This window comes from Panthera pardus, unplaced genomic scaffold (genome assembly GCF_024362965.1).
Source record: "Panthera pardus isolate Hobbes unplaced genomic scaffold, ASM2436296v1 HiC_scaffold_6, whole genome shotgun sequence".
NCBI lineage: Eukaryota > Metazoa > Chordata > Mammalia > Carnivora > Felidae > Panthera > Panthera pardus.
Window position 1 is genome coordinate 5589445 of NW_026526991.1, and position 27628 is coordinate 5617072.

At 62.5% G+C, this 27628-nt stretch overlaps 1 protein-coding gene across 3 annotated transcripts in view; it reads right to left on the minus strand.

The window, feature by feature from the left end:
• Nucleotides 1–27628, minus strand: part of SHISAL1 (shisa like 1) — a 134840-nt gene that overhangs the window by 77033 nt on the left and 30179 nt on the right. The window contains exon 1 of one of the 3 annotated variants that reach the window (XM_053894654.1): nucleotides 688–750. The exons of 1 other annotated variant lie outside the window; for it this stretch is intronic. The gene's annotated coding sequence lies outside the window, so the exon portion shown is untranslated. Of the gene's footprint in view, nucleotides 1–687; nucleotides 908–27628 lie in introns of those variants that run through there. One more of the 3 variants, XM_053894656.1, reaches the window with a different exon arrangement.

The following is a 27628-nucleotide window of genomic DNA, read 5'->3' on the forward strand; positions in this document are numbered from 1 at the left end:
AATATTGATTCGGCCCCGGGAAGCGGCGGCGGCGGCTCCACTGGGGCCACGCGGCAGGCGGGGAGCCCGGGGCGCGCTCCTGGAGGGGTCTTCCCGGTGGCCCGCGCCGCCCGGCTGGGGCCCCCGGAACCGGCCGGGGCCCCAGCGTGCCTCCGGAACTCTGTCCGGCGCGCACGGGGCTCCCGGCTCGCTGCGCTCCCGGACTCGGTCCTCGGACGCCGGTCCCCACCTCGGACGCGCGTTCCGGTCCCAACTGCCGCGTACCGGCACGACGCGCTCCGGACCGCTCCTCGGAGCCGGGGCCGGGTCCTCTGCAAAGGCTCGGCGACCCCGACCTTGGACGGCCCCGGCGCGGACCCCAACGCCAGGGCGCCGGCGACCCCACACGGCTCCCGCCCCCGGACTCTCCGCCGGGCGGCCCCGGCCCCTTTTCCAAAGCGCGCCGGACCCCCCCCCCCTTCCCCCCGAGCCACCGAACGCTCCTCTCCCAGCGCGCCCACCCCTCCCCGGCCCCGGCGCCCGCACCCCCTTTCTCCCGGGGAGCCCGGGCGCCGAAGACCCCGCCCCCCCCCACGCGCCCGAACCCTCCCCCGCCAGGAGCCCCGCCCCCGGCCCCCCTCCGCGAGGCGCTCGGACCCCCGCCCGGCGCGCCCCTCCCCCGCCCGGCCCGCCCGGGGCGCCGCTCACCTCGTGCCCGCCGCCCGCTCGCTCCTCGCTCCGCCGCCGGGAGCCGGCGCCCCGCGGGGCCGAGCCGCCCACGCCCCCCGCCGCCACGGCCGCCGCCGCAACAGTTGTCCCGGCCCCGGGCGGGGGCCGCGGGGACCCGGGGGCTGGGGGTGGGGGGGTGGGGGGGAGGCTCCGAGGCGCGCGGGGCGCCGGGGCTCGGGCCGGGACTCCGGCTAGCGCTCCGGCCGCCCGCCGCCTGCCCCGCCGGCTCCCGCGGCTACTGGGCGGCCCGCGCCGGCCCCGCGCCCCGCGCCGCGCCCGCCGCCGCCGCCGCCGCCGCCGCCGCCGCCGCCGCGCTCATGCTCGCCGGCCCCGCGCCCGCCGCCGCCACTTCACTCTTTGCCGCTCGCCGCTCGCGCCGCGCCCTCTGCTGCCCCCTGTCCGCGCTCGCGGCTCCCCGCCGGCCGGCCCTCTCCCCGCGCCGCGCTCCCCCTCTCCCCGCGCCGGCGTGCGCCCCGCCCGCCCCGCGCCGCTCGCTCTTTCTCTCGCTCTCCCGCTTTCTCTCCCTCTTTCTTCCTCCCTCCCGCTCTCCCCTCCCCCCTCCCTCCCTTCCTCCCTCTCGCTCTCCTCCTCCTCCTCCTCCTCCTCCTCCTCCTCCTCCTCCTCCTCTCGGTTTCTTTCCCAGTCTCCTTCTCCCTTCCCTGGGCGGCTCGCTCCTTCTTCCATCCCTCTTTCTCTCCTTCCTCCTTCCTTCTTTGCCACTTTTCCCTCCCCTTTTTCCTCCGCGCTCCCTCCTTCCTTTTCCCTCTGCTTCTCTCCCACCGGGGGGCTCGGATTCCCGTCTTCCCAGCCCCCCACGCTCCCCGACCGCCATCCAGGTGCGCCCCGTCCCTTCTGCCCCGAGGACCCAGTCCTGGCGGCCTTCCTGCCACAGGAGCACCCCCCCTCCCCGCCCCGCCCGGGGCCGGGCCTTGTCTCCCCAGACCCTTCTCCGTCCAGGGAGACATTCCTTCTGGCCAGGCCCTCCTTGCACCAGGTGGTCAAGGGCAGGCTCGGGCTCGGGGAGGGAGTCGTTCACATCAGACAAGATGCTCAGCTCGGTTTCCAGCGGGAAAAGACCGACTTCCCTGACCCCCCTGACCTCCGCTGGGGCTCCCCTCCCCTGTGCCTGGTCCTTCTCTCTACCCATCCTCCCCAACAGCCCCTGTTTCCTATTGGCCCCCCATTTCGCCCTTCACCTGCAGGACGCGGCTGTGCCGTGTGGTGGACTTGAGCCAGGGAGCCAACCTCAGTAAGCCGGTTCCCCACCTTCTTCTGTGCGGGGCCCAGTGACCTCCAGTGGTCGGGACCGTGGGGGGACATCACAGGGCCCCCACAGGAGGCGTGGTGATGAGGATGGCTATCAGTTGCTCATCTGGGGAGGGAGAGTAAGCCTGAGAGCCGTGGAGGGCAAGTCAGTGCCCCCCCCCCAGTGCAAACTCCCCGGGTCTCTCCTATCTTTGGATCTTCACGTTTATAAGTGATTGAACTTCACCAGAAACTAGGCTGAGCCCTTCGTACACCACCGCACCGCGTGGCGTCCTCCCCGTGTTACAGGTGAGGCGGCTGGGGCTCAGAGAGGTTAGGGCACCTGCCCCGAGCCACACAGCCGGCAAGAGGCAGAACCGGGGCTCCAGCCCAGATCCCCCTGCCTTCCAATCACGGGCTCTCCACCTGAGACGGTTTTCTTCCCTAAAGAGGTCACGGCAGCACCTCCCTCATGGCATATTGCGGGGATAAATGAGACAGGGCACGCGTGATGCCCTTTGCCTGCACCCGCAGACCCTCCGGGTAGTGGGTGGGGGGCGTGATCATCCCACGTTGTGCATCATCCCATGCACAAGACAGGTTGAGGAACAGGCCGGAGTGCTCATGGGTGTTCAGGTTGAGAGGGGACTGTCCTCTGTGGGCAGAGGCTGTGTCCTGGGGTTCACTGAGACCTTATAGAGTGGGCTGTGTGCATGTGTGTGTGTGCGTGTGTGCGTGTCTCCCGGGGTGAGGGATCTGTGGATGTGTGGGGCCTTCAGGGGGTCGCAAAGCCTCGTTATTCAGACCCCCCCTCCCCCATGAGGTCGCCGAGCGGGGCTCTGGGCCTGTCCCGTGTCTGGTGTGCGACTCGCGGAGCTGGGACCAGCTCAGTGCCCTAGGGAGGCTCACAGTACAGTCGGGTGATGACTCAGGATGTTAAACCTCCATCAGCCCCGGTTTTCTACCCGCTGGAGCACAATCCCGTCCTGGCATCCAGGGCCCAGCCCGCCTTCCCAGCCTCCCCCGCAGCTGGGCGCCCTGAGCTCCAGCCACATGAAGGCCGCTAGGGGCTGGGGTTTCCCAAGCCGGCCCCTGGGTGGACTCCTCAAGCCTCCACTACCCCCTGGGCTCCAGGGCCTGCACCTTCTCCTTCCCCGACCTGGGACAGAGCCAGGTTGCCTCCCTGAGCCTCCGTTTCCTCGTCTGCAAAATGGGGTGATTTTATCCACCTCAAAGTGTCGACGTAGAATTAAATGAGCGACTGTGTCATAAAAGAAGTGAGCACCTGGCACTTAGCTGGAACTTGATCTGCATCAGTGTCCCTTCTGTTCTTCCAGGAAGTCCCCAGTGGGCAGGAGAAAGCATGGGCTTTGGCACCGGTCAGACTTGGGCTTGAGTCTCGGCTTGGCTGTTCACCAGCCGCGTGATAGAGGGCAAGTCCGTTCACTTCTCCCAACTCCCGTGTACTGGTTTCCGACGGCTGTCGTAACGGGGACCCCAGACTTGGTGGCTCAGAACGACACATATTTATTCCCTTGTAGTTCTGGGGGCCAGAAAGCCCAAAATCAGCGTCCCTGGGCGTCCACAGGGCTGCCTCCCCGCGAGACTCTGCTTCAGCTCCCGGTGGCTGCCAGCAGCCTGGGCTCGTGGCCGTGTCACTCCCTTCAAGGCCAGCACCTGCTCATCTGTCTGTGCTCCTCCTCACGTGGCCGGCTCCTCCGGGCGCGCCAGAGGGCCCCCTCGGAAGGTCCCCTGTGATCGCACTTGGGGTCCTCCGGTAATCCAGGGTAATCCCCCGTCTCAGGGCCCTTCTTTAATTATATCTTCAAGGCTCCTTTTTTTTTTTTTTTTTTTTTCCTTCTTGCCAGATCAGGGAAGATCCCCAGGTTCGAGGGGCTGGAGCACAAGAAGGTATCTCTGGGGGCGGGGGTGGGGGTGGGAAGCATCCTCAGGCTTCGGAGCTCCAACCAGCCGGCAGTGTACCTGCAGCAGGCAGAGGCGGAGGGGGGGCTCCGAGGGCCTCTGGGGGCCGGGTGAGCCGAGCCCGGACCCTGGTGTCTGTGCACCCAGGCCACAGATACTCGTGTCTCCTCTGGGGGCCCGGCTGGGGGGCGGAGACAGGTGGGGAGGGGGGTGTGTGTGTGCAGGCAATGACACAGACCGCCGTGGGAAATGTCACCCCCGTTTCTGAGCCTACTGTGTGTCGAGCTCCACATCCACCGTCCCCTTTAATACCAACCCTATTTACTATTTCTCTGCCTTCGGGAGGCCTGTTCCCCCGCAAACGCTGCTGCTCACCGGGGCGGGCAGGCGGGAGGACTGGAGATGACTCACGCTCTCTCTCCCCGTGAAGAGCAGCCTTTTCAAAGGGCTGGCTGGGGAGGGAGCTAAATTTAAAGCCAGGCCTCCCGACAAGATCACCTGCCACATCAGAATCACGGCCGTTTAATTAGAAGTTGGGGGCACGAGGCGTTCAGCAGAGGTCCGTGAGGGAAGCCCCCTTTGGGAGGGAGCGAGGCCCGCGGAGGCCGAGCCCCTGGGCTGGGCAGGGGGAGGGGTGCCCGCGTGCGCACCCCCAGCTGCTCTCCCCCCCCACCCCCGGCCTCTGAACCACCTGAGCCGACTCTCAAGTCCCTCCTCCCTCTTCAAGATCTTAGGGTTCCGACCCCGAGTCCCTGTTCCCCCAGTTCAAGACAAGGCCCCGGGGCTCAGAGACACTGGAAACCTCACCCCCCAGAGTCACCCATGGAGGATGTGGCCAAGCCTGGATTTGAACCACTGGCCTGGCTCGGGGCTTGTATTCTGGGCCATCTGGCCACTCGGTCCCCCCTGTGGGGAGGACGGGGGTGGTGGGCAGGCCACTCACCTCTTGCTGGCTGTTTCCTTCTCAGTCCAAAGAGGCTGCCCCACCTCTGGATAAAGCACTTTGAAGGGCCCCGGAGGGCGTCACGTCCACCCGCCTCGTTCACGGAGGACATGAGCCCCGGGAGAGTGGGAGGAGCTGGCCAGCAGCCAGGCCTCTGGGCCTCCCAGCCCCGCCCCCTCTGACGCAGGAGGCCAGTTAGGTCACGGCCACCCTGGGACCTCGCTGCTTACGCTCTCCCAACTGGCCACGGCAGTCACGTGTTGCAGAAAAGCTATAGCTTCCCTGTGGTGGCAGGGCCGCGGGGTCGGTGGGATGGCCCAGCGATGGGGGACCGGGGGCCCCGAGCTTGCACCCGGCGGCCCGGGCCAGGCTCTCGGCCTGTTTGCTCACCCGGAAGACGTGGTGAGTCTTGACCTGCTCAGAGCCAGGCACATAGTAGGTGCTCACGGTGTGAAAGCCACTGCCGTGGCCGACTGCCATTCTGAGGATCTGGTGAGACCGGATGCGGTGAGCTGGTCGCCGATCGCCGGGGTCCAGAAAGGCTGTTCCGTGGGCCAGACGGGCCACGGCGACACCAGCATGTGCTGGGTCCTGCAGGCCGTGAGCGGGGCCATAAACTCACCAGGGGCCTCCGCGGAGTCTCCCGCTCCTCCCTGCTCCCGCCTGCCTGCCTCCTGGCCGCAAGGTGTGAACACAGCTTCTATTCTGGCCCTGGCAGGAAGCCCGGCAGGCCACTCAGAGCCGAGAAGAGACCGGGTTTCTGTCTGCATCCAAAGTGCACGTGGCAGGCCCATTTCTAAAATGTTCCCCACCGCCTCCTACCCCCCCGCCCTGGCGTTACGCTGACATGACATTACGTGCCCAAAGGGGTTTTCTAGATACAGTGGAGGTTACTGATCAGTTGACCTCAAGGAGCTGATCCTGTGCCTGAGCTGATCGCAGGAGCCTTTCCAAAGCTGGTGTCAGAAGAGGAAGTCGGAGATGCCAGTGGGCGGAGGGGCCCACATGAGGGGGCTCATGCTGAGATGGGGGGGTGGGGTCTTAGGGAAAGGAGGTGAGAGCAGCCCCCAACCACAACCAAAGGAAAAGGATCTCCGTCCTGGGCCACCAAGAACCACATCCGCCAATCCTGAAGGAGCCCCGGAAAAAAGTCTCCCAGAACTTCCTCTCGAGGGCCCGTCTGGGCTGATACCTTGATTTCTTTTTTTTTTTTTTTTCTTTAAAGTTTAGTTATCGGGGCGCCTGGGGTGGCTCCGTCGGTTAAGCGTCCGACTTCGGGCCTCCGGTCACAATCCCGCGGTTTGTGGAGTTCGAGCCCCGCGTCGGGCTCTGTGCCGACAGCTCGGAGCCTGGAGCCCGCTTCGGATTCTGCTGTGTCTCCCTCTCTCTCTGTCTCTCCCCCGCTCGCACTCTGTCTCTCTCTCAAAAATAAATAAAACATTAAAGTGTATTTTGAGAGAGAGAGGGGGCAGGAGGGGCAGAGAGAGAAGGAAAAAGAGGAATCCCAAGCAGGCTGCCCGATATGGGGCTCGATCTCGCGAACCAGGAGATCATGACCTGAGCTGAAACCAAGAGTCAGACGCCTAACTGACTGAGCCCCCCCAGGCACCCCTGGGCTGACGCCTCGATTTCTGCCTTGTGAGACCCCAAGCAGAGGACTCGCTGCGCCCACCCGGCCTTCTGACCTGCAGAGCTCTGAGGTAATAAACGGGCACTGCATTTATTAAGCGCTAATAGAAAAACCAATACACTCAGCCACGACTCGGTGCCAATTACTTACTTAATTTTTATGGGGCGAGGATGCTTACAGCCCATCCCTCCTGCTGCTGGTCTTTGTGCAGCCCAGCCCTGACCTAGCCCACCCCTCTGCCTGCGGCCCTTCTGTGGTTTCCTCGGGCACCGTGGGTGTTAAGTCCCGGCAAGCCTGTGGGATTGGAGCCAACCGATGTCCTCAGTCACTATGACAGTCTCGCAGGTGAGGGACTCGGGAGGGTCACACCGTGACTCCACTTCTCGGGAGCGGCAGGAGCTGGGGAAGCAGGGCCCTGGCCGTGAACCCTGGCCCCCTGAGAGCCAGCTGGTGGCCACGGGCAAGTTCACCTCCGGAGGCGGGGGGGGGGGGGGGGGGGGGGGGGGGGGGCGGCTCTCAGGAGGCACCGCGCAGGCCCACACGGGGAGGCAGAGCAGAGAGGCCGCGCTGGGGACAGTGAGAGACCTCCAGCCAGGCCTCGGATGCCCGGCCGGTCTGTCCCCCGACCCCGGCACGCGTCTGACTGATAGGACCTCCGTTCCCGTGTCCGTCCGGGTTTGGACTCTGCTGCGGCCTGTGGCTCCGGGGCTCCCGTGTCTCACCAGCACCTCCAACCCGGGGCACGGATGACGGAGATTAATACGATGCAAATTGGTGGGTTGAGCCGAGCACCCTGAGCCGAGGCCTAATTTGCACGCAGCCCGGCCCTCCCCGCGGGCAGGCCCCGGAATAATCACAACAACAGTGATGATCCGGGTCATTGGCACGTTCGGAACCTCTTCCGCTCGGGGCCGTCCATCGGCACTTGTGCCCAGAGGAGACGCGGGGTGTAGGGGCGGGGGGGCCACCCTCGTCTCAGGGCCGCAGGAGGGGGCCCGGCGAGGTCCCGGGACAGGCCCGAGGTCACGCTGCCGGTGAGAGGCAGGCCAGGGGCAGAGATCCGAGGGCCTCGCTGCCCCGGCGGCCCCTCCTCAGAAGCTCCGCCTTGGGAGACTGGGGCCAGGGCTTTGCTCTATGGAAGGGTCACTGGAGAGGTAGGGCGAGGCAGCTGAGGCCCAAATAGGGGTCTCCACCCTGCAGCGGCATGACCCCGGCCGCCTAATCTGTCTGGGATGACGATCTACCTTTTCTCTCGAGTTAAGTGGACAGCTTCTCGGGGCGGGAAGTGCGCCTTCCCTCTCCCCGCTTCCTGGGTGGGCACAGGGTACCGGCTCCGTAAGCATATGCACTCAGTGGGTGCTCTGTGCCCCACGGCATCACTGGATGCGCCCCCGAAATCGTCACTACCATCCCAGAAGTTGCTTCTGCACATTCCTGTTTACAGCTGACAAAACAGGCCCAGAGAGGTTAAGGGACTAGCCCAGGATCACACAGCTAAGAAGTGGTCAAGCTGGGATTTGAACCTGGGTCTGTCCATCCCCTGCCCTGGCCCCGTGCTCTCCGTGCCGCGAGGAACAGAGTAGAGAGCCCTGGAACGGGAGCATGTCCTGGCCTTCAGGGCCCTCCGGCTCAGACGGCGTGGGGCTCTGGGGGCTCAGCCGGGTGCCGCTTCTCGCGGGTTTAACCCAGGCAGGTTGGGAGGGGGTTGGGAGGCAGGTTGTCTAGGGTTCTAGGGTTCCACAGGCCCCCCGCGACCTGGATCGGAACTCCAGGCTTCTCTGACTTTGGCCTCTCCAAATATTGTCAGTTGTTTGACTTAGCCTCCCAGAGCCACGTGTCCTTGCAAGATCTCGTTGTTTCCGGGGAGGCCCGGGGAAAGTGGAGCCTTTGGTGGTGGGTTCAAGGCATCTGTCTGAATTCCGTTCCGGTGAGACTCTTGGCTGTGGGGAGCGGGCCCCCGGCCCGGACAGCTGGGCGGAGCCCGTGACCCTGGCCCGGTAGCCCCTGCCTGTCCGGTCAATGTCCCGGGACAGCTTATCCACGGGTCAACATCCACCATGAGTCGGACCCTCCGGAGGGCTGCTCAGGAGCCTGAGGGGTGCGGCTGGGGTGAGGAGACTAAGAGGGGGGTCACAGGCTAGGACGCCCCACAGGCCGTGTCCCAGGGCTCTTCTGGCTGAGCAGGGCCAGCCCACCCCCCGGCTCCTGTAGAAGGAGGGGAAAGTCCAGCTTCTGGAACCCGATTCGTATACCCCATGCCAAGCCCAGACTCTGCAAATACTCCCTCATGAGCATCCCCAGCCCCCCATAAGGGAGGCTCTGTTAGTTTTGCCCCATTTCAGTTGAGGATAAGGGGGGGATCAGAGAGGTTAAGTGCCTTGCCCAGGGTCACACAGCAGGTAAATAGAGGCCTGTCTATCCTGTGTTAGAATTCCAAGCTCAGAACCGTTTACGCCAATACCCCTCTCTGGGTCAGAGAGAGTGCGGCCTCACTCTGGTGCCCTGGGGGTGCCTTTGTGTCTGTCCTGCCCACAGGGACTAGACCATGGCGGGGCCAGGCTCCCTGCGGTCGGTTCTGTTCAGGCCTCGCGCTGAGGTCTCCCCAGAGCACAATGCCCGGCGCCGGAACCCAGAGTGAAGACAGCATCGGCTGCCTTCTCCTTTCAGAGCCCTGTGGGAGTGTCCTGGCCAGGGACGCACCTGCAAAGATAGGACCCCAAACCATGGCCCACGAGAGCAGCCTTCCAGGATTGGCACCAGGAAGCCCCACCGCAGATGAGCAAACTGAGGCTCAGAAGTGTCCGGTGACCCGCCCAGGGTCATCCGGCACGTTAAACCCTCCCGTCGCCTTGATGTCTTTTAATGTGAAAATTACAAACCAGCCGTGGAGCACGGCTCCTGGGTCCGCCTCGTCTCGCAGCAGGCCCTCGGATAAGTCTCTTTCCCTCTCTGAGCCTCGGTTTCTTCACCTCTGAGATGGGGACAGCAGTTCCTATCTTTCAGGGCCCCTGTGATAAACGGCCAGCTGAGGCCATGTTGGGAATGCCTTCGTGTAAAGCCCGGCACGCGGTGCGGACCCTGCTTGGCTAACCGCACCCTCTACCCCCGCAGGTCGCCGGTGCCCGTAGCTCGGTCTTTCTCTGTCTTCCACCCACAAGGGCACACCAGAACCAGCTTGGGGACGAGCACGCTGGGAGAGGAAGGGGGGAAACAGAATCATCAAGCACGGCGTGGGGGGACTCTGGGGTACCTCCCCACAGGTGGAGCCCGCAGGGCCGACGATCCCAGAACACCCTTGGCCGAGAGCATGGGGCCTGGCGGTCAGAGAAGGATTGGATGGTCGCCGTGGGTGCAGAGGCCAGTCCGTGTGGGTGCCCTGCCCGTGACCCTGTCGCGGCCGGGGGCTTCCCGAGGGCCGGCCTGGGTCCGACCCCGCTCTGCGTCCTTAGCGTCGCAGCGCAGGGCCCAGCCCCGAGGTGGCCTTCGTTCAAGCAGCTGTTGTCTGTGGTTGTAACCGGCCTGGGTGAAGCGAGTCTGCAACGTGGCCCCGATATTTTATTAATAAGCACTTGCCGCACGCCTTTCATCGGCAGCTCTCCCAGGCGTCCCCAACCTTAATTAATTCTCCCCGCACCCCAAACAAGCTGCTCTTCCCTTGGCAGATGATGATGTGGGAAGTCCTTAAAGGTGCCATGATTAATCCCACCGCGCAGTTAGGTCCCTCTCTTCCCCCGGCAGCTACTCCCTCCCTCTCCCAGCTGTCGGGGGGTCTTGAGACTTCAGACCCCATCAACTCGTGCTGGATTTGGCCTCAGCCGCCGCCCCCCCCCCCCTCCCCAGCTGCCCCAGTCCCCCCTGTGCCCTTTCCACATGGCAGCCAAGGGGATCCCGCCAAAGCACAACCCCAATCCTGCCTCCTGCCTGCCCCAAGCCCTCCCCTGGCCCCCCAACACCCGTGGACACACAGCCTTCTTGCACCCGGTGTCTCATAGCCAGCCACCGAGGACACACCGAAGGTCTGCGGTTTTCTCCACGACAGGTTTCTTTCAGGCTCCCGGGTCATTGCCTCTGTGCTGCCTCTTCTAGAATGCCAGTGATTTCTGCAGGAGCTGACACGTAAACAGTGCCCTGGAGACGACTGGCTCCGACAACCCTTCCTAAAGCGACTGCCTGCGTCCCAAAAATGAGACTGGGGCTCCTTCGGGGATTAATTAATCAATACGTTCCACAGGTACTGATGGAGCTTTTGCAGGTGCCAGGCACTGTCCTGGGTGCCCCGGCACGCATCCGTGGACCCTGGGCACCTGCGGGCGAGTGGCGAGGATCTCACCACGGCATCGCTTACCTGCCTCGGGGCTGTGGCCCTCCCCCACCTGGCTGCCCCCCTGGGCCGGGTCCCCCCCACCCCGGCTGCCCACTCTGGCCTGTCCCCTTGCCTTCCGGATCAGGGCAGCCCGTGGACCAGGCCCTCTGTCAGCCTGTCCAAATCTGAGTCACTTCTCTCTCGGGACAGCAGGGTGACCTTGCCTGTGGGCCCCCGGAGCTAAGAATAGCCCGGGGAGCTGAGAACCCGCCGTCGCCCCTCCCAGCCCTGTGTGCAGCCGGGGCGAAAGGACCCTGCCGCCCGCGGAGGGGACAGCTGCTCCCGGCATGTTTGGGCGCGCGGCTGAGCCCTGCCAGCTGTTCGGAAGAGGAGAGGAGCCAAAGGAAGGGGGGGAGTTTCCGACTCCAAAAGTGCCGAGCCCACGCTTGGCCGCTGTGCCGCCTGGAGTACCGGGAAGGTGCTTGAGCCCTGGCTCTGCCTGTCATCGGTGAGTGACCTTTGGCAAGCCACCTCCGCCTCCCAGGTGAGGAAATGGCACCCTTGCTTCAGCCTGGGGAGCTGGTCCACGGCCCCTCCCTACCCTGCGCCTCCGAAGCACCCGGTGTGGGTCTCGTGCGTCCTCGTGGGAGGGGCGGGGTGCAGAGACCGGCACACAGATGAGCTCCGCAGGGCCGGGCTGGCCGGGAGAGGTCATGGCCACGCTCTGTGTCCCCGAGGGGCAGGGCTGGGGGCCGGCAGGGAGACCGTGTGGGCCGATTGGGAAGAGTAACCCCAACCAGTGGAGCTGAGAGAGACGGTCCCGTCGGGTAGAGAGCTCCCCGTTTCTAGGGGCTACCAAGTGTTAGCTGGTCCTCTGCTCTTAAGGGGGATCGAAACAGTGACTCACACATACGTGGGCCGATGTCTCCTCGGGGGTTTCATGACGCTGGGGTTTATCCGGACCCCGGGGCCAGTAGGGGCAGGCTGTGTAGACTGTTGGCCAAAATCCGATGTGCATCTGCCAGGCTGCTCCCGGGCGCCCCTCCATGTTTCCACTGCCCAACAGGCACGGGAGGGGAGACGGGACGGGACGGGATGACGGCGGCCCTGCAGACCCCCGTCCTGGCCCCCAGAGCTGGGCGGGGGGACGGACGTAAAGCCACGCCCACAGGCCGGGCGAACGTGGACGGGGTGGCCGCGGGCTCATCTCAGGGGCCAGAGAGGACGAGGCAAGGCCGTGACCGGAGCAAGAAAATGCTACCCGTGCCGCTGGGCTCTGGGCGAGCGATTCACTGGCCAAATTCGCCCGGGCTCACAGAGGCGGAGCCTGGGCTCCCGGAGGGTAGGCGAGAACTCCCCACGATGGGTGCACCTTGCGGGTTTACTGGAGGATACGAGGCAGGTGGCAGCGGGGTGGGGTTGGTGGCAGGGACCCGGGGGGCTGTGGTTCTCCTGTGGCTTCCTTGCTGGAGAGGGAAACATGCAGACCTCTGGCTCTGTTCAGGGCCCTCGGTCCCTGTCCGCCTCCTGAGGTCACGCAGTTGTGGCTCCCTGTCCTGCCCATCAGGCTGGGGGCGGGGCTTATGCCTACCTGGGCCTGCATTCCGGGTCTCAGGGACCCTGAGGCACCTCTGTCAACACGGAGACGCGTGAGCTGAGCACGGAGAGGTTTAGACCGTGGGCAGGGCCTGGCGGGGTCCCCTCCCGGCCCCAAGTCTGGCCTCAGGGGCCTAACGAGGGACCATCCGCTTGCAGCTAAATTCCCGTTTGTCGGGAGCTGGGGTGGCCCCGCCCCTCCCCTGCACTCCCTGTGCCTCCCGGCCGGTAGCCGGTGCTCACTGGCGCCTGACCTCCCAGCCCCTTTTGAGAACCCTCCGGGGCCACTCAGTGGTGGCCACAGGGCTCCTAAGGGTGCCTCTCGGCACGCAGAGAGCACCTGACCTGGGCACAGCGCGTTCTCACCCATGCCCTCGCGGAGAACTCACGGCAGCCAGTGGGGCCACACGCTGATTGGAGACACGAGCCGGCCACAGGCTGGCTTGTCCAAGAAGGCCCAGCGGCCGTCGGGAGAACCGGCTTTCTAAGCCTCGGTGCAGGGCGCCTGGGGGGCTCGGTGGGTTAAGCATCTGACTTCGGCTCAGGTCATGACCTCATGGTTTGTGAGTTCGAGCCCCAAGTCGGGCTCTGTGCTGACAGCTCGGAGCCTGGAGCCTGCTTCCGATTCTGTGTCTCCATCTCTCTCTGCCCCTCCCCTGCTTGTGCGCGCGCTCTCTCTCTCTCGCTCAAATATAAATAACCATTAAAGTAACCTTAAAAAATAAAATAAAATAAACCTCAGTGCAGTCACAGAGGCTTTTGGGTCATTTGAGGACCAGAGACTCACGCAGTCGAGATATTCGGGGCAGAGCTGTGACTCAGATGCCCCTCTGCTTCCCAGTCTACTCGCGGCCAACAGCCCGAGGGACCCCTTCGCTCCCGGATGCTCAGGCTCACCACGGCCCCATCCCAGCCAGAACCAAGGCAGGCTCGTAGCCTCCCTTCTCTGCAATACTCTCTCTCTCTCTTTTTAAATGTGTATTTATTTTATTTTTGAGAAACACAGAAAGAGAGAGAGAGAGACAGAGGCAGAGAGAGACAGAGAGAGAAAGAGAGAGAGAATTCCAAGCAGGCTGTGCTAACAGCACAGAGCCCGAGGCGGGGCTCGATCCTTCCCTGGTCTGTTTTTGCAAAAGCACCTCCCTGCCCATCTGGGCACTTTTGTTCCTTTGTCATGTTGTTACAAATACGCCCAAGTTCTGGAGGGTGGGGGAGGGGGGGCTCCTGTATCTGCTGGCTCCCTGCTGTGCCTCCAGGGGGTGGGGGGTGGGGGGCCTGGCACACAGTAGGCCCTTAGCAAAGCTTTGCTGAACGCTCGGGGACATTTTGCAGAAATGTGAGGCAGCTCGCCTGCTGCTCCCGACTGTGCCAGTGTTTTTAATATTTTTGTTCCATTTATCAGAAATCAAGCCTACGTCAAGCACGGCAATACATCTAAATTGGTTGATTAAAGCATCAGGAAGAAAGTGGTGCTTTGCGGCAATTAAACCAAAGCCACGGGAAGATTTGGAAATATTGTGATCTCTTCTGCGGTTTTTGCAAGTAGGGTTTCTCTTCCTAGTGAGTCCCTGGTCTTTGTTTCATTATTTCTTGGTTTTTTTTTTTGTCCCCCCCCCCCCCCCCCCCCCGGCTCCTCCCCCCTCCCAGGGTTGCGGGATACACTGTTACAGAAAGTGACTTTCAGCCGTGACCACCCAGCACTGTTTGCTTTTGCCGATTTGGGAGCCCAGGCTTATTGTGCAGCCAGGAAAGGCCTGGGGGCCTGGGTGTGACTCAGGGGTTGGGATTCAGAGGTTGAGGCTTCTCTCACCATCGCATGGAGGGATCAAGGGGAACCAGCCTGGGCCAGAGGCTGCCTTACATGAGGCAACCCACGCACCTCCAAGACCTCCTTTCCTGTGCCTTTCTCATGTGTCCCTTTCCTCTACTCCACTGTCCTCCTTGCTGCTCCCAGGACGTGTCTCGCACACGCCTGCCTCAGGGCCTTTGCGCGGGCTGGTCCTGCTTACCGGCTAGTTCTGCTGTCCCCCAATATCTCCGCCCACCCCGGGCTCCTCCTTCCTTCCTGCCTTGGCTGACACACGTGCCCTCCCCGAGGCGCCCTCCCCTCCTGACACTTCCTACCTGCCTTCTAGGCTTTTCCCCCTGAGGGGTTCTCTGTCATCTGCTACGTTGCATGCTTACTTGCTGCTTTGCGAGGCGTGAACAGGTGTAAGAGTTCTTGAGGCGGTGGGGGTTCAGATCTGAAGGCTGAGGGAGGCACCAGGGCCCCCTCCGGGTTTAACGGTGACTCCAGGTGGGGGTGGGGCCACTTGCCCTGATGGGGAACCCAGGCGACCCTTCCCTGACCAGCCGCTGGTGTCCACAGTGTCCCCATTGTCCCCCCTCCCGCAGCTGGCCTGTCCCCAGCGCCCACCTGGCACTCAGCCTGACCTCACTGATTCCGTGGTTGGCCCAGTTTCCCGGAGCCCCACCTGGAGTCACCGTTACGGGTTGAATTCGACCTCCAGAACCCACAGGTTGAAGTTCTAACGCCTCAGAATGTGGTACTTTGTTTGGAAATACGATTGTTGCACATAGAATTAATGACGGGACCATAAGGTCATTCTGGAGTCCGCCCTAACCCGAGAGGACCGATGTCCTTATGAAGGGGAAATTTGGACCCAGACTCATTCACAGGGAGGTCACGTGAAGCCAGAGGCAGAGATCCGGGTGATGTGTCCACACACCGGGGAACTCCCCACGTTGCCAGCAAACACCCCCCACCCCCTGCCTCCCCAGAAAGGGCGAGAAGCCCGGGCAGATTCTCCCGCTCAGCCTCAGAGGGAAGCAGCCTGCCCACACCTTGGCCTCAGACTTCCAGCTTCTAGAACCGTGAGAGCATAGCTTCCCGTTGTTTGGGGCCCCCTCCCCTTGCCCCGGCCGTGGTGCTCTGTCACAACGGACCCCGGGACACCAGCCACGTGGCCCCACTCACCCACACGCCCCTTCCAGCCCCCCCCCTCCCCCCGCCCGGAACCCCTCTCCAGGGCCGCCCTCGCTCATCAAAGGAGTCAGTTCTCTGAGTCTCCGGTTCCCCGTCTGAGAAATTAGGATAAGAATACCCACCTCCCACGGCTGTCACGAGCCCTTAGCAGAAAACGCTGGAAAACACACCTGGCTCATCGTAGGGCTCAGTGACGGCTGGTGGCAGTGGTGTGCTGGTTATTTTTATTATTGGTGTATTAATAGCGTTCTTGTAATTAGCTGTCAGTTGCCGGGTCCGAGCCGGCCCTTGTGGGGATAAAAGTGCCTCGCGGTTGGGTCTCTGCCGTCACCGTCACCGCGTGTGGGGCAGGAAGCGGCCTGCCGGAGGGGGGAAGGGCTGTCATGCCATCATTTATTCAGACGGACTGTTGCCGCCTCTCTGTTCAGACACATCTGCCCCTAAGAGGGAGCTACGTCAGCAGCCAGTGCAAGGCAGCAAGATCAGGGCTCCGTCGAGGGGGCCCTGAGCCGGCCTGGGGACGGGGGTGGATGCAAGGAAGGCTTCACAGAGGAGGTGACTTTCGAAGCAGGCATAAAAGGAAAGGAATCCATGCACCTGGCCCCAGTGCCTGCATCGATGGTCGTCCCGTGACCCTGCAGGAAGAAACACACCACTCACGCTTGTCTGTCCCCCGGGAGAGCTCAGGCCGTCACCTTTGCAAAGTCCCACTGCCCCCAGGCCCTTCCCTCTAGGTGAGCCAAGGTAAAGACCGCAGGTTGCCCGCAAGGCCCTCCGGTGAGTGGGTCCACCTTCCGGCCAGTTCCAAGAAGGCTGCCTGCCTGAGGGTAAGAAGATGAAAACTCCGGACAAACGTCTAAAACATTTCACAGACTCCCTGCCCCGCTCTTTCAGTTGGGGGTGGGGGGGAAGGGGGACAAAAGGCCAAGCCAATCTTGCTGAGGACGCACACCCCGCCGGGGCCGAGCCCAGACCGTCCAATACCTTCCCGGTCCTTCCATTCGATGTCGGCTCTGCGGCCGGCCACCTGCCTGTCCTTTTGAGCACCGAAATAGAGAGATAAATGGGGAAGCAGAGCCGGGCAGATGTCACCGTTTCTGAGAGTCGCTGCTCCCTTACCACCTGGGATTCTGTTTTCCCCCTTGGAAGCCAGAACATTCCAGCAGCGTGGAGTCTTTCTTTGCTGGCAGATTTAAGGCATCTTATAAACAGGCGCCTGAGGCGGACAAAGAGATACCTGTTTGCCGAGCGAGCACCTGTTCCGCTCGGGGAGCTGCCTCCTGTGCTGTGGGTGTGGTTTCTCCTCTCTTCTCTACCCATTTGACAGATGTGGTTGAAGGGGCAGGGAGAGCCCCCTGGGCGGGGAGCCAAGAGGTGAAGTCAGGGCCCTGAACGCCAAAGCTTGCTGCAGACTGGGTCAGAGTAAGATTTCAGGGATGGGCAGCTTTGCCGGGGAGATGGCTGGGCTGGCGGAGGCCGGCGGGGGCGGGGGCTTGGGTTAAAGAGAAAAGTTGCACCAGATGCTTGTTGCAAACAGCAAGGAAGACTTTATTCAAGACTATTATTGCTGTAAGGGTCAAGAGATTGAACTCCATTCCAAACACAGCAAAGACAGCTGGAGATTTATAGCCGTGGAGCAGAGCGGGGGGTCACCCGATGGAAAATTACTAAGAGGAGCTTGATTAGACACCAGGGAGAGGGGGATTCCTGCTAAACGGCCCCACGGAATTCTTCCTAGGGGCCGAGGACTTCGATACCGAGGGCGGGGGCTGAGGAACAGAGAGATCCTGGATAAAGCGGCTTAGCGAGATTTCTTTGCCGAAGCTGGACTCGGGCCGAGCGGGGCCTGGGACACTGGCGCCGCCTGGGCCACCTGCCTGCTCCCCAGGGGGCCACAGCGCAGTTGATGCTAAGCGCTCTAGTGGCCACAGAGCTAAGCCCGGCTCATCCTGTTGATGATGGCGGTGGTGATGAAGACAAAGGAAGAGGAAGAAGAGGAGGAGGGGGGCAAGAGTTAGGTCCCCCCCACCCCAAGCCATGGCTCCCCGCCCTGACCACTGGGCTCTGCAAGGCTGACTGAAGGGGAGAGACCTCATCTACACCCCCATGAGCTGCACGGGGGTGTGTGCAAGGGGCCTGGGGCAGGCCGGTGATGACACACTTAAACGCTTTTCCTGTTTTGAAAAGAACTTCTCATGTCACCTCTCCCTGACCCTCTCATAGCTCTTAGAAGGCCCCGCGTCTATTCCCATTCTGTGGATGCAGAAACTGAGGCGGGGAGGCTGAGAGGGGCCAAGGGGTCCGCCTGGGGCTTGCAGCCGGCAAGGAACTCGAGAGATGTGAGTCTGGGCCTGGGGACCGTGCGTCCAGCTCTCTGGCCACGAGTCCTCACCCGCAGTTGGGGGAGTGGGGGTGGAGTGGGGGTGTGGGGAAGGCATTTCAGGGAGTAGGACAGCTCAGGCCAAGGCTGGGAGGCGGGAAGGGACACGAACCCTTGGGGGGTTGGGTAGGAGCGAATGTTCGGGGAGCACAGAGCAGAACCGGGAAAGCTCTTTTCCTTTTTGGGAAAAGCGTCCCTGGGATGAGGCCAGGGCCACCCAGGTACACAAGTGACAGAGCCCTGAGTGTGATGGGAAATTCCTGCCCCTCCCCGCCCCCCGGCTGTGCGCCATAATTTGACTGAGTTTCTCCATCTGTCAGGTGGGGCCCCTGATGCCGATTAGCTGAGAACCACAAAGGAGCAGCAGCCCGTGAAAGGGGCACAAAATCATGGCTCCTCCCCCAGGACGATCGCCACCCCGCAGCCTGGGGGGCACCCCGAGCTCCGACACAGCAGGCCCGGCCAGTCACATGTCATTTGGCAACACAGTGCCAACGGGGACAGAGACAGACGGGCTTGCCGCTCTAGGTCCCCGCCCTGCGGGCTGTCCGGGCACGCTGTCTACACCGGGGACCCCGGGGGTGAGGCGTTCAGAGCCGGGCCCAGTGGCCTCCAGGGGCGCTTCTGCGTGACGAGGTGACAGGCTGGAGCCGCTCGCTCGGATGCAGGCAGGCGAGAACATGTGGCGGCCAGATTTGCGCCCCACCAGAAACCCCTCCAAGCTCCGTCGTGGCTCGGTTCCGGGACAGCTGGGGGCTCGGGACGTGGGGAGAGGTCAGCCCCACGCAGGCCCCAAACCAGAGGGGAGGGCGGCCCGGCTCTTAGCTCAGATGAGTGGCCAGCCGCCCTCCGGCAGAGCGTGTGTGTTCCTCCAGGGCAGCGACCGTGCCTCGTGTCACCCAGGATTCGACCAGCAGTGAGCGGACCGGGGCTGCGGGCCGGTCGCTGTGGCTGCAAGATCATTAGATGTCAGTTCTCTGTCCCTGAGCGGGCTCCTGGACTGGGCAGCTGGCCAGTCAACCTGATGTAAGGCGACTGACCGCGTCGTGGCCCCTGCAAGCAGCTTCCGGGGAGTCCGGAACTTTCCCGGACCACTTTAGGAAGCCGTCGTGGCACGGCGGAAGGCCAACAGGCTCCGGAATGCGCCAGGCCTGGGTCCCAGGGCTGTCTCGGCACCTGGCTGGCTGTGTGGCTGAGGGAAAGTCAGGGTCTCTCCCAGCCTTGGTTTCCCTGTACGAGGCAGCGCTCTTGGTGGTGCTGGGAAGGGGCATTCTGTTTTGGCTTTTTTTTTTTTTTTTGAAGTTTACTTATTTACTTTGAGAGACAGAGCGTGACGCACACACGTGGGTGGGGAGGGGCAAGAGAGAGGAAGAGGGAGAATCCCAAGCAGGCTCTGTGCTGTCAGCTCAATCCCAGGACCCTGGGGTCACGCCCTGAGCCGAAATCAAGACTCGGACACTTAACTGACCGAGCCCCCCGGGCTCCCCGAGGGGGGTGGCCGTTCTCACAGGGGTTCCCGGGGTAGTGGTCCTGAGACTCGTGACGGGGGCTCCATAAATTCCAGAATTACGAGCAGTCAGTGTGTTACCAGCTTGATTGTGAACCTGCCCTTCCTGTGTGGAGCCCTTGGACCTAAGTCCTAAGCCCTTGAGTCCTAAGCCCTCGGACCTCAGAACGTGACTGTATTTGGAGGCAGGGTCTTCAAAGAGGTCGTTAAGTTAAATGAGGTCATTAAGGAGGCCTTAATCCAATAGGACTTATGTCTTTATGAAAAGGGTTTAGGACGCAGACCCGCCCAGGGAGAGGATGGCCGTCTGGAAGCCAAAGAGAGAGACTCAGAAGAAGCCGGCCCTGCAGACACCTTGACCTTGGACTTCCTGCCTCCAGAGACAACAGATGACGGCTCTTCACCCAGAGGATCCCAAATGCTCAATGGCTCCTGGCACCCCTGACGGGGCAAAGCCACAGTTTGCTGCCCCCGGGCCGGGCGTCTGCCCCTGGGGGCCGTTTGCAAGGAAGCATCTGGGCACAGATGTTATTGTGGGCACAAATCATGGGCAGAAACGGCGAAGTGAGCCGCGCGGGTCCGCTCCACGGAGGCCCGGCCCCGATGGACCCTCGTTCTAGGCTGTCTGTGTGTCTCACCATCCTAAGTGAGGCAGAGAGTTTTGTCTCTACTTCGCGAGGCTAAAGAGCAGGCCTGGGACCACTCAGCCAGAGGGCGGCAGTGCCTGGGGCGACCCCGGAGAAGGAAACACACGGGGCGCGGGAGCGGGGGTGGGGGTGGAGGGAGCCCAGGCCGGGGCACTGACGGGAGACAGGCGTCCCTGAGGGCGTCCACGCAGGGTAGGGCGGTGGGGTCACGGGAGCTCTCGAACACTCCTCACCCGCTGCTGTGCAGTGACAGCGTGCTCGAGGCGCGTGAGGCCTGGGGCAGCCCCAGCCCCCTGGAGGGGCCAGCCGCTGGGTCAGGGACACTGGCCCGGCTGGTGGGGAGGGTTCCCTGCGGAGCAGGCTGGGCTGGCGGCCCCTGGACAGCACCCGGCGCTCTTCTAGGGCCTTCCGGAATCCTTCCCCAGCTCCTGCCTGGACCGCCTTCGGCCGACGCCGAGTCGGCCCTGCTCGGGAGGTGCTGGGGGACGCAGGGCCAGATGGTGGCTGGATTAGAAGACGGGTGGGTCCTAGGAGCCGGGGCAGAGGGCAGAGCATGGCCCAGAGGCTGCAGGCTGCGGAGCTCGTGGGGGGTGTCTCCAAAGACCGCTCAGGGGGCCCGGCCCCAGCTCACGGCCGCCTCTCCTCACCGCCTGCCCGGCGATGCGACGGAAGGGGGACAGAGGAGAAGCGAAGCAAGCCCCTGGCCGCTAAACAAGCTGAGCTGAGCTGTCGCAGGCGGAACTTTAGATTCCATGAGATTCCCCTGCTAAGTACCCTGCGATGTGTGTGCGAACGTGGGAAGAACGAGTCTCTCGAATAAATAAATAAACTTTTTTTTTTTTTTAAAGAATGACGCTCTTAAAAAGAAAAAAAGAAATTCGGCAGTTTGGCCCAGGTGGACCCTAAAAAGGATGACGTCTGTGAAAATGGAGTCAAGACAGCAGGGCTCCTGTCTCAAGCCTTTGCTCAGGTAGCTGGCGCGCCAGGGGCGCCCTCCCCAGGCCTGGGCCGGCTGGGCGTCTACACGGCTCCCAGCGGGTGTAGACCCAGCCTTCCCGGTGGATCACAGGTCTGCAGGAAGGGACCTCGGGGTCTTCCTCTGGATCCAGCCCGAGGCTCCGATGCCTGGCTAAGCCTTCCCCGACCACCCCCTGCGGGGGCTCTTGGTGCTTCTGCACCTGATTCCCGTGCCTTGGCACGAGGTGGGAGTGCCACAGAAATGCGTGATCCCTGCCCGTCACCCAGATGGGAAACTGAGCCTCGGGAGGAGCCACCTGCACGGGGCCAGACGTGGAGCTGGCTCGTGCGGGGCCCCTCCCGGCTCCCCGGGTCTCAGCCCCGGCACGGGGGCCTGGGGACTCTCCGGGAGCAGAAGCGGGTCCGAATCTGCTTGTGACCCAGCAGCTTGCAGGACTCGCTCCACACGGAATGAGGGCGCAAAGGAACGGACCCCGGTTTTGGGGGAGCAGCGATAAAAATAAAAGGACAAAACCGACTCCTCTCCCACCCGCCACGGGTGGGGTCCTCCTGCCGCCGCGTCAGGGAGCCTCGAGTGCAGACTAGAGCCAGGCCCGCTCTCCAGAGGCCATCGAGGCACAGGGAGGCTAAGGGACGCCCCGAGGTCACCCGGCCGAGCTGGGGCTGGCCCCCACGTGGACGCAGTCGCCAGCATCTCCTGGGGACCTCCCGTGACCCGCAGCACCCCTGCACCAGCAGACGGAAACTCCGTCGATGGGCCAGGCAACCCGCAGCCTCAACGGGGAGACTTTGCTCCCGAGAGAGGCAGATGTCCCCCCCCCCCCCCCCGAAGCCTCTTGCTGGGTGGTGCTGTCACACGGCCGAGGAAGCAGCTCAGGGAGGCGGGAGGCTTGGGCTCCAGCAATAACGTTAACGAGAGTGGACCTACGCACACCCTGCACGCCGGACACGGTTGTACGTGTTTTGCACAAGTCACTGAACCCTTCCCCCAACCCCGGGACGGAAGGACAGCGAACGGACCCACCCTGCAGGCGGGAGACCCAGCCCCAAGAGGCCGGGGGCGCCCCCCCGCCCCCAGGATCAGGGAGAGGGAGGCGGCCACGCAGGTGGCACAGTGCTCCTTCCCTCCCCTCGGCTGTCCTGGGCATCCGTGACTCAGTTTCCCCACCGTGAAGGGTCTGGGCGGTCTGCGGCCCTCTCCGGTCTCTGGCACTCTGAGACCCCACCCCCAGCTCCTCCTCGCTGCTGGCCTCCGGCAGCCCCTCGCCCCCTCGTCACCTCACGCTGGACGCCCTCTCGGAGCGGAGTAGCCTGGGTTTGTGAACAGATTGTCGTGTTTAGAGCATTTTAGGTTCACAGCTAATGAAGCGGAAGGTACAGAGTTTCCTACATATCCCCGCCCCGCCCATTATCGATACCCTGCACCAGAGGGGGACATCTGTCACCACGGGTGAACCCACATCGACACATCCCCCGATGTGTCATCCGTGTTGTCACCTGAAGCCCATCAGGGTTTGCTCTTGGTGTTGCACCTGCGTGGATGCAAACGTACAATGACACGCGGCCACCGTTACCGTGTCCACAAGTCTCGCTGCCCCCAAATCCTCTGTGCTCTGCCTGTTCATCCCTCCTCCCCCATCACCCTGGCCTGACTGGTCTTTTTAGTGCGTCCGTAGGTTTGCCTTTTCCAGAACGTCACAGACCTGGAGTCACACAGTCTGTGGCCTCGTCAGACCGCCCCTCACTGAGCAACATCGGCTGGGTTTTAGTGGCACCTTGGCTGGGGGGGGTTGCGAGCTTGCGTGCCCCCCACCGCCAATGCCACCAACCACCCAAGACAGGACGCCCAAGGCCACTTGAGAAGAAGGCTCACCTCCCACTTCCCCTACCCCGTCTAACGAACCCTACCCTCATTTTCCAGAAATAATAATGATCTGGGGTGCCGGGTGGTTCAGTTGGTTAAGCATCCGACTCCGGCTCAGGTCATGATCTCACGGTCCGTGGGTTCGAGCCCCGCGTCGGGCTCTGCCATGACAGCTCGGAGCCTGGAGCCCGCTTCGGATCCTGTGTCTCCCTCCTTCTCTGCCCCTCCCTGCTTCTGCTCTCTCCCCCTCCCTCTTTCTCTCTCTCTCTCTCTCAAAAATAAACATTTAAAAATTAAAAAAAAAAAAAGAAACGATAATGATCTTAGATTGCAAAAATGGCCACCTCTTCTCTCCCTGCCTCTTCCGTTGATCTGGGTAGTCCCTTCCTCACCGAGGCTGGGCTTGCCCTTGGGACTTGCTTTGGCCAAGGGGACACGAGCAAGGGCGGAGAAAACAGAGGCTTGGAAACCACACGTGCACTGGGGTTTGCCCTTGTGTTGTACTTGGGATGTTGAGAGCAGCAGGTGAATTGGCCCCAGCTCGTTTGTTGGAGAGGCCATGTTGCAGGACGAAGGTGCCTGCGGACCACCGGTCAAGTGAGCGAGGCCACCCTACGTCACTCTATCGGCAGTCAACCTGCCAGCTGACCGCAGGTGCGTGAGGGAGCCCAGCAGGAATGAGCCGAGCTGACCCAGACCCAGCACTTCTCAGCCAACCCACAGAGTCATGAGCTAAGTTGTTTCCTTTTTTTAAGTTTTATTTATTTTGAGAGAGAGAGCATGAGCAGGGGAGGGGCAGAGAGACAAGGAGAGAGAGAGAGAGAGAGAATCCCAAACCCCGTGGGCTCAGAGCCCTCTGCAGGGCTTGAACTCACGAACCACAAGACCACGACCTGAGCCAAAATCAAGAGTCACATGCCTCACCAACTGAGCCACCCTGGTGCCCCCAGAGGTTGTTATTTTTAAGCCACAAAGATTTGGGGATGGTTTGTTACACAGCAGAAACTAACTGATACAGCCAGTAATATCTGATTTGAGAATTGGACACTGGGTATGGTATTCAAAACTTCTGGGTATCGGGGGAGTCGCTTTCAGCACAGACTTGCCTGGAAATTGCTCTCCATGTCAAGAGCTCAGAGCGCAGTCCAGCCTCGTGTGCCCACGGCCAGCTGCCCGCCCCTGCGGGACTGGGCCTCCGTGAGTTTCAGGACCTGTCCCCGGGCGGCTGTGCGCCCAGCCGCTCTGGCAGGCTGGGAACAGCGCCTCCTGCAGGTAAGCGGCCGGTGACGCCTTCCCAGGGAGCCTCCCAGGTCGCTCAGCTCACCGCAGCCACCCTCTGCCACCCTGGCCACCCCCCGCTCTGCTGTCATTACTTTTCACGGCACTTGTGATCGCCTGGCATCTGGTGCCATGGCCACCCCCCTCCCCCCCACGCCACCTCTGCCGGGATGTCAATTCCACGAGGACAGGGATGTTTGTCTGTTTTGTTTCTCTGCCGTGTCCCCACTGTCTGGAAGAGTGTCTGGCACGTCGTGGGTGCCCCGTGACTGTTGGGCAAATGAACGAGTAAAATAAGATGATTTTGAGACTCACCCCATCTTTCCAGAAGGGCAGACAGAGCCCTATTCTGCCAGTAGGAGAAACGGAGGCCCCCCAAAAAAGCAGTTTGCCTGAGGTCACATACAAGGAAGCGGCGAGGCAAGTTGGAGCCCAGAACCCAGCCGGCCAAGGCCAGGGACCCTCACGTGCGTGTTCAGCAAACGCTCGTGGAGCCCCGATCACGCGGCAGGTGCAGTGCTAGTCAGGGGGATATAGCAGTGAGCCAGCTCCTTGTGGAGTTTGCGGTCCCGGGGGAGATGAGGGGACACCAAACGGTCATCACCAATAACGTACTGTCGCAAGCTGACGCGTGGGGAGCTTGACCCTAGCAAAGGACGTTCAAGCTGAGACCTAAATGGTGGGGAGAATCAACTGACCACACGGATGGGGAGGGGGGGAGAAAGAGCATTCTCAGGCTGGGGAACAGCTTGTGCAAAGGTCCTGGGGCAGGACCTCGGGATGTATTTGAGGCAATGAAGGACTTTCAGGGTGGCCCAGAGAAGGGGTGTTGGGTGGCCAAGAACGGGGCAAGAACCCGTGGGGCCTTGGTGGCCACACTGAGATATTTGGTCTTGACTGAGGGTAGCTGGGTCCCTTGAAGGTTTTATCTGGAGTGCGGTCACCAGGCCTGAGGCCCTTAGAGCTGGACACCAGGGGACTCTTTTGGGCCACTAGCTCTGGTCCCCTGGCAGCCCAGGCCCCATCGCGCTTACAGGCCCTCGTAAGGAACACCCAAACCTGATGCCGTGGGCTCGTGCTGTGTGCATGACCCACGGATGCCTCCAACACTGGGAACCAGTTTGCCGTGGCTCTGTGGCCAGAAACCGGCTGGAGGTGCCCTGAGTGAGGGCAGCAGCACACACAGTGTGCCTCGAAGGATGGCCTCGGGGGGAGTGACAGGCTTGGGGACACGTTTCAGGGTCTCGGGGACGGCAGTGGGCCGGGGCGCCCACCCAGTGAGGGGAGCACATCTCTGGATCAATCACAAATACTCGCTAAGCTCCTGTCCTGGGTTGGAAAGGGTCCCCCCAGATCCTTGTCTGCCTGGAACCTCAGAGCGTGACGTTACTTGAAGCTAGGCTATCTGCAGACGTGATTGGTTCAGACGGAGGTCCATCCTGGAGCAGGGTGGGCCCTAATCCGGTGACCGGTGTCCTTCTAAGAAGGCCCCGTGGAAAAGACCGACAAGGAAGAAAGCAGGGTCTGGAGGGATGTGGCCACAAGCCAGGGAGCACCGAGGATTGCCACGCAGAGCCAGAAGCGGGAAGAGCGGGGAGGAGTCTCCCCTAGAGCCTTCAGAGGGAGTGCGACCCTGCCGACACTTGGTTTGGGACTTCCGGTCTCCAGAGAGTACATTTCTGTTGTGTTACGCACCCCCCCGCCCCCAGTCTGTTCTTGGCCTCTAGGCCTCTTCCTGGCCGGGCTCTGCGTTTCTCATTCTTAGACTCCCCGAACATGCCTCGTATAAAACACTTTTTGCAGCCAAAGGCCCTGACGGTCACTTACGGCGGTTGGGAAAGGGGCGGGACCCATTCAAGGGGAGCATCTGAGCCTCAGCAAAGGAGAGGACTTTCTCTTGCTGGCTGAAATGAGTGAGTCAGATGTCCGGTGACGGGCCGCTGCCCTTTCCCTGAGGGTCCTCCAGCCGCCCCCTTTCCGCAAAGACCCCAGGGAGCAGCAGCCCTGAGGCTGACCTCACGCTGGGCGCTGGGCGCTGGGAGGTGGGGGCGGGGAATCGAGCCGCCCCCGGGATGCTCTCGTCTGGGTAGGGGGAGACAGACGCAAGGGTGGCCCACCCAGCGTGCCGTCGAGTCAGGGAGGCAGTCGAGAGAAAGATGACCCCTTCTCAGGAGGAGTGGGAAGGCTTAGGAAGGCTTCCTGGAGGAGACAGCCTTACAGTTTTGAAGGGTGAAGAGGAGTCTGTTGCGTGGCTAGGGTCTGGGGCGGGCAGTGGGTAGGGGCTAGGAGCTCGGCTGTGGAGCCGGAAGCTGCTGGGGCTTTGAGAGAACCCGAATCTGGTGTCTGAGACCCTAGCCCAGTCACCTCCCCACATGACCCCGTGGACCCCCTCCTCCGGCCCCTCCCCTCTGCCCGAACCCATCCACAGCCCCCCCAGAAAATCTCCCTCTGAGACCAACGAAGGGCTCCCAGGAGGGCAGTTTCCCCACACTCTGCCACCAGCAGGCTCTCCCAGAAGTGCGTCTGTCCCACAGCCCCTGCCCTACGGGGACCTTAGTCCCACTGTCACAGGGGTGTGGCAGCTTGCCGGGCCAGCTCTCTTCCGTGTGGTGTGAAAAGGGGAAGTGGGCAGCCGGGAAGGGGCTGGCCGGGTGGGGGCGGGGGTGCTCCAGTGGGGGTGCAAGAACTTGTCGGGTTGTTGGTCTATATCCTGTGCCCACCCAAGGGCCAAGGGACGCCAGGTCGTAACAAGCCATGTGTTAGTTTCCTCTAAACCGCTATGAACACCTCTCTCCACGGCAGCCCGCCCCGCCCCCTGCCGCCACCCTTCCGGGGGGCAGGCTTACCTCTGGCCCTCGCCCACTCTGACCCTAGAAAGGGGAGGGGTGTGGGGATGTGGCCTGGCCAGGACTGAATGAGAGCCGGGCACAGCCAGGGGCCCAGGGAATGGTCTGGGGAACAGCTCTGGGACTCGACCAGTGACCCAGTCAGACCTGGGCACAGGCATGCCAGCTGCTGGCGGAACAGATGGCCTGGGACCTGGGACGCACCTTCCGTGGAAACCCAGCCTCACTCCCCGCTGGAGCCCAGCTGGGTACAGAGCGGCAGGTCCCAGATGCCCTCGGACGCAGGAGACACCTGTCCCCCCACGGCTGATTATTAGCCAAATTCACATTTCTTTAATGAATTCATTCCCCCAGTGACCTGAGACCATCTCGGTGCTGGGCAGCATGGGAGACAAGCAGGCAAAGCCCCGGCCCTCGGGGGACGTGGATAAGGACGTGGATGATGGCCACAGAGTGGTCAGGGTGATAATGGGGGGGACACAGGGAGCTTTGGGCGCCCAGCCTGTCTGAGTCCGGGAGGGAGCAGACCCCAGCCTGGCCTTGGTGAGTATATGCTCGGCGTCCCAAGGGACAGACTCTGCGTTCGGCGTTGACTCCCCTCCCCTCAGATAAGTCACCGCATCTCTCTGGATCCAGCTATAGCTGCCATGTCTCCTGCCACCAGCATTGCCTCTTGCCTGCCCTCCTTCCTGCTCTAACGAGGAGAAAGGTGAGATCAAATGCAGGAAGCATCCGCTTCAGGGCACGGGAGAGCTCCCGTGGCAGCCAAGACGAAGCGGCCAATGTCCCAGAGA